This window comes from Propithecus coquereli, unplaced genomic scaffold (assembly GCF_000956105.1).
Source record: "Propithecus coquereli isolate 6110/MARCELLA unplaced genomic scaffold, Pcoq_1.0 Scaffold105, whole genome shotgun sequence".
NCBI lineage: Eukaryota > Metazoa > Chordata > Mammalia > Primates > Indriidae > Propithecus > Propithecus coquereli.
In genome coordinates, this window is record NW_012134414.1 from 1,715,412 (window position 1) to 1,720,873 (window position 5,462).

A 5,462-nucleotide genomic window follows, 5' to 3' on the forward strand; every position below is an offset into this window, starting at 1 on the left:
CAGTAGAGTGGGAACTTTTGGAGGTCTTATTACTCTTTCAATCCACAGATCCTAAGAGGGCATACTTTAACACAAATGTACGATGGAATTTACTAAGGAGTTTTTCTCTGGATCAATAGCAAATAGCTCAGTGCAGAGACCTGACATTTTGATCAGAGACTGGGGAGATGGGAAAGTGTAGGGAGAGGTGGTCCTGGATGGGACAGAAGAGCCAGCAGAGGCTGGGAGAGGGGAACCAGTGGAAGGAAGAAGCAATAGAGAAATGTCACTGATATCCATAATTTTGACTGGGATGGGCCTTTAATTAGTAAATGAACCACAGGGGAAGAGAGCAAAAGGGGAAGGGATCCCTAAAACAAGGGAGTGCTAAAAAGTGTCAAATGCTACAGAGAGGGTAAGTAGGATTAGAGACTGAAAAGCACCCAGTTAGGATTTGTCTTTAGGAGATCATCAGAAAGAACAGTTCCTGTGGAGTGATGGGAGGAAAAGCCAATTCCAGTGGGCTGGGGAGAGAAGGAGACACAGGAGCAGAATCTGGGAGTGTAAAGTGTAAACTGTATTGCCTGGAGACCTGTAGTTGTGACATAACCACCCTTTGAAGTAAATGCTTCAAATAATCAATAACTTGTGCAACACTCCTGATTTATAATTTGACATTTTAACATTCGTATTTTAAGAACAAAAACCTGCCAGAAAGCCCCTGCTTTTATAGAGAGTGAAACTGCATATAAATAAGTTAAATGCAGGTATTGTAATTGGTTAAGGGATAGTGGATTTGTGTATAAAGAGTAAGCACTTAGGGGTTTTCTTCTGAGTAAACCTTGCTGAGTTAAGGCATGTAACATGATTATCCCAGCAGCATGATATTAGGAGGCACCACCATCATTTGTCTACCCAGTAGTGTCCCTAATTAAGAACATCTTGCAGCATTTCCTCAGATTTGTGGCATTCACTGAGCCCTGTAACTCAAATATGTTTCATTTACTGCCTTAAGGCATATGTTCCAGCTTGTTTGGAATCATTTAAGTGCTTGGTAATTCTCCTGTTCCTCTGTTGACATCTGGGTAAATCCATTCTCATTTTCAGGCACTTTGTCTCTGATTTTAATAATGGAAGAGGCTATGTCAAGAGATGCTTAGTGTTCGTTTCCTCGAAAGAATATTAATATTTCTTCTTATTACTTGCATCATAGCTTCCCAGCAGTGGAAGGCTTTGAAAGTAAACACACATAATAACCTAACTTGATGAAGAACTCAAGTGAATCTAATCAATTATGATGAAACCAACTTGAAAAACTGTTGGGGTTGCTAACACAATAATAATTTAACTCTTTTTAGCAATTTGTTTAATATACATTGTTTGAGTTTCTACTTACAGGTAAGGCACTAAAATGCCAAGGTAGTATGGATTTATGCATTCCTTCCCCCAGAAATGTACTGTCGAGCTCTGACTGAAAGAGAAGATTGCAGCGTGATGGATTTACCATGACCAGCAGTGAGGAGACTACAGTAAGAGTGACTGCCCAGGAGACATCACCATCCAAGTAGACGATTTCCTGGTCTCACCTCCATCTCCCCAGCTATAGCTGCCACTTGGTGAATTTCCCTCTCTCTTTCCCTATGGTACCATCCTCTATTATGCTTTTGCATATCTCAGATCACTAAGCAATTTAGAAAGTAAAGCTACTCTCCTACATATTTAACATAGTGTTCAAAGACTGCACAAATGCTTGTTGAATAGTAATAAGAGTATTAACATTGATTAAGATCTTACTATGCACCAGACAATGTGTTGACTTTTATATACAATCTTCACATTATCATAGGAGATAAAATATAAGAACCTGTATTAGGACAAAGACTGGGGGACATAATGTGTTAGTTAAGGATATTTTGATGGGAAATAACAAAAACTCACTCAAGATCCTTTAAAGTTGGGGGAGGAATGGGAACTTCTTGGAAGGTTATTGGGAGATCGTATGGAAACCAAAGGCAAGAATTGAATATTGGTCTCAGGAGGGACTGTTACCAGGAAAGCTGTTTGAGACATTAGCAAGCAATCTCTCCCTTGCTCTCTTTCCTTGGTCACTTATTGCTGCTTCTCCTCATTCTTGTGACTCCCTCTCTATTGATGCTTAGCTGCCTAGCATGCCTGTGGCACCACCTGATGGCACCACGTGACCACACCCACCCCACAGCACCAACTCAGCCCTCAAGATTGTATCACTGCATTCCAGCAAAGAGCCCAAACTGAGAGTGGCACCTAAGTCCCAAATCGATATTCCAGGGAGACACCCTGATAGGTGCTGATTGGATCAGGTGCTCAAGCCTGGTCTGATCTGCTGGGCCAGGATCCCAGTGTCACCTTACAGACATGGCTGCTTGTGGCTCCTGCTTGTGGATAAGAACAGGCACTTCTCACAGAGAAGTGTGGGCTCAGTAGGCTTGCCAAACTGTGTCAGCTGAAAGTGGCTAAGACTCTGATGACTACGGAGCCAAGAGAACTTGGTGATTAACTGAATGTGGGCCTGAGAAAGAAGGAGGAATGGGAGATGAATGACTCCAAGAGTTCTGTGTTGAAAGACCGTGAGGGCCAAGGGTGGGACCCTTCCCCTGGAGTAGGGGGCAGAGGCTGAGAAGGGCATGAAGAGCTTGTGAAAGAACAACATGAGGAAAAGGCCTCTCGTGTGAAGAAAACAGAACCCTGGCTAAAGTCTCCACTCTAAACCGTGAGTCGGGAGTTGTGGTTGCACAAACTCACCTCTCCCCTTCAAGTTCACAAGCCCACTCTGGGCTCCTCTTCTGACCTCTGCTGGGTGACCAGCTCCACCCCTCCCCAACGTGTGATTTCTCTCTACAGGTTTGTCTAAGGTGTAGCCGTATTCAAGACAGAAGAAACTCCTGCTCCCACCCAAATCTATTACTCTAAGAGGGCAGAGTGTATTATTCTGCCTGTTACTGTACGCCTGGGCCTAGCATGGACAATTACAGATGGGCAATAAATATATATTGAATGTGAGAATAAATGAACATTTTCAAAAAGTTTTTTTACAAAATACCTGGGGAGGAGGAGGGAGACAATCACAGAAAATACAACCAGCATAAAAATAGCTAGAGGTTGTATTCTTAAAATAACTACAGGCACTAGATCTAAAAGTAGGGTGACCAGCTTGTCCTGGCTTGCCTGGGGCTTTGCTGGTTTTTACCCGAAAGTCCCAAGTCCTGGGAAACACCTCAGTTCTGGACAAATGGGGGTGGCAGGTCACCCAGGCTGGTGTCACATTTCAGCTGGTAGGTGTTAACTTATTTCCTATCAAGGGTAGCTAGGTTTGACCAACATGATCCTTTCTAGGCCAAGAAGAAAACTCACATCTCAACTCTCCCTTTCCCGTAAGGGCTTCTCACTCCTTGTCTTTACCTTCTCAGCTGGTAACTGAGATACACCTGGAAATTGTATCATGTTAATGTAAATGGAAGTATGGTGGTTTATATGGCACTCAGTCCCTGCCAAGGTGAACTCCAGAGCAGAATAGGATGCATTATCTTGCTGTATTACAAACGGAATGATATGATGCACATGATGATCTAATGCCTGTCTCTGAATCCAACTTTCTGATAGTAATGGTGTTGTCTAAGTGCCCTGTGAATCATGAGCATGAGTGATCTGGACCTTGTAGTTATGGAAAAATGTACCTTCATTGTCAGCTTATAAATTATCATTTTAAGTCATCAATTCTCTAATGAGTGGGGTGTCTGTATGTCTCCATTTACTTGAGACAGTCTCAGATATGTCTCTTGTCCTGGTTTAATTTCTTTTTTTCTCTTTTTGGAGACAGGGTCTTGCTCTGTTCTCAAGGCTAGAGTACAGTGGCATCATCATAGCTCACTGTACCCTCAAACTCCTGGGCTCAAGTGGTCCTCCCACCTTGGCCTCCCAAAGTGCTAGGATTATAGTTGAGAGCCCCTGTGCCCAGCCCTGGTTTAAATATTAATAGCACTTCCTTTCACTCTCAAAAGAGTCCCAGTATGAAAAAATATGTCCAGGTTTGGCTGATGAATCATATACACATTTAGAGACATAGCTATGTGATTTCCAGAAACTGATCATTCCAGTATGCGTTGATAAATCAAGCTTCTAAATGTTCCAACAGAACACCAAGCTCCAGAAGTGAGGCACTCACAGCTTCTTGCAGACAGCCCTGGTGCCCTGTTCTTTCCTCTCCTCCTTCCCAAATCCCAGCCCTGCTACCTGCCTTCTTCTGTCTCTTAAGTATATGCAATAGCAGATAAAAGTTTACAATGGGTCTCAGAATCCTTTGACAGAAATGTACCAAAATACCAGTCTCTAATATAATTTTCTCTCAATATATAGATGAACTTTTCCTTCTAAAGGAACTACCTTTAGTTTTGTATTCATCTGTGTTTCTCTGTCATTAATAAAATACAGCTTCCTGTTTATTTTGCTGGCAAGGTTAATCTGTTTACTTCTTTTGGGCATTTGGGTTCTTTCATTTTCTATTTTAAAGGCTGATATGACTGGCCTGTGACTAATCTATTATTCAATGAAGTTTTAAAGCCATATGTACAACTCAAACCTAAAGGGACCCAGAGGTCAGTAGAACATTAGAGGGTTAATGGATGCTAGAAGAGGCCAAAGAGGAAGGAGGATTCTGATCCTTCCTTGCTCAGGTGATTCATTCTCTTGGCTTTAGTTACCTGCCTCCAAACAGTTGCCAGGCCCTCGCCACTCCTGGCACCTGCAGTTTCCTGGTCTCTGGTGCCTGCTCCTACGCATTCTGTTCCTTGCATACCTTGAAATATGCTAAGTGCTCCAGACTTGGAAGGAGATTCACGCAGCTGTGCGCTCTGTGTCTTGATGTGATCTTTTTATCCTTGGATGTTATAATAAGAACTACTTTTAAAAAATCTGTTAATTGTGAAATATAAGAACACGGCACACATGGAAACACACTAGAATGGAATGAAATTAAGGGTAGTTCTCTCCTTCTCCCACCCATCTCCTGTTCTCACTACTCAGACAGATATCCACTGCTCAGGTATCTTTTCAGGAAATTGGTAAAAGCACACACACACACACACACACACACACACACACACACACACACACACACACACAGATATCCTCGATATCCTTCCTGAGCTCGACTGTGTACTGAACCAAGCCACTAGAAAGTCACACATGAAGCGGAGGAGGATACAGTGCAATTCTCTCACAAATACAGACTCACGGCTTGTCTCCCTGACTACCACTTCTCCCTGTCCTAATCTACCCATAACATGCCACCAGAGCCATTTTTCTAAAATACTGATTTCCTCATGTCCCTGCCCAAAGAGTCTATGGTGTATCAAATTGTCTACTTCTAAATTTCTCTGCCTAAATTTTAGAGCTTTCCTTTATCTTGATCTATTTTATTCATTCAAATGTCTAATGTTATTAATATT